Below are 955 nucleotides of genomic sequence, written 5' to 3'. Positions count from 1 at the left end.
AGGCCCTGGCGCATGAATCTGTGCAGCGGGAACGACCTCGGACCACCAGGGGCCGAGAAAACGACCGCCTCATGGGGCCGGACACTTAGGGTCAGTGAAAAATCCAATATATATCTGCTGATATCTCGGGTGCTATTACAGATAGCGCAATAAATCAAAGTGCATTGTCTGTAGGAGGCCCTGGCGTATGAATCTGTGCAGCGGGAACGACCTCGGACCACCAGGGGCCGAGAAAACCACAGTCTCATGGGGCCGGACACTCAGGGTCAGTGAAAAATCCAATATATATGTGGTAATATCTCGGGTGCTATTACAGATAGCGCAATAAATCAAAGTGAATTATCTGCAGTAGGCCCTGGCGTATGAATCTGTGCAGCGGGAACGACCTCGGACCACGAGGGGCCGAGAAAACTACCGTCTCATGGGGCCGGTCACTCAGGGTCAGTGAAAAATCCAATATATATCTGCTGATATCTCGGGTGCTATTAGAGATAGCGCAATAAACCAAAGAGAATTATCTGCAGGAGGCCCTGGCGCATGAATCTGTGCAGCGGGAACGACCTCGGACCACCAGGGGCCGAGAAAACGACCGTCTCATGGGGCCGGACACTCAGGGTCAGTGAAAAATCCAATATATATCTGCTGATATCTCGGGTGCTATTACAGATAGCGCAATAAATCAAAGTGCATTGTCTGTAGGAGGCCCTGGCGCATGAATCTGTGCAGCGGGAACGACCTCGGACCACCAGGGGCCGAAAAAACCACTGTCTCATGGGGCCGGACACTCAGGGTCAGGGTAAAATCCAATATATATCTGGTGATATCTCGGGTGCTATTACAGATAGCGCAATAAATCAAAGTGCATTGTCTGTAGGAGGCCCTGGCGCATGAATCTGTGCAGCGGGAACGACCTCGGACCACCAGGGGCCGAGAAAACCACCGACACATGGGGCCG

This window comes from Nomia melanderi, unplaced genomic scaffold, assembly GCF_051020985.1.
Source record: "Nomia melanderi isolate GNS246 unplaced genomic scaffold, iyNomMela1 scaffold0014, whole genome shotgun sequence".
NCBI classification, from domain to species: Eukaryota; Metazoa; Arthropoda; class Insecta; order Hymenoptera; family Halictidae; genus Nomia; species Nomia melanderi.
The sequence above is the reverse complement of the archived record's forward strand: the minus strand, read 5'-3'. Positions refer to the sequence as shown.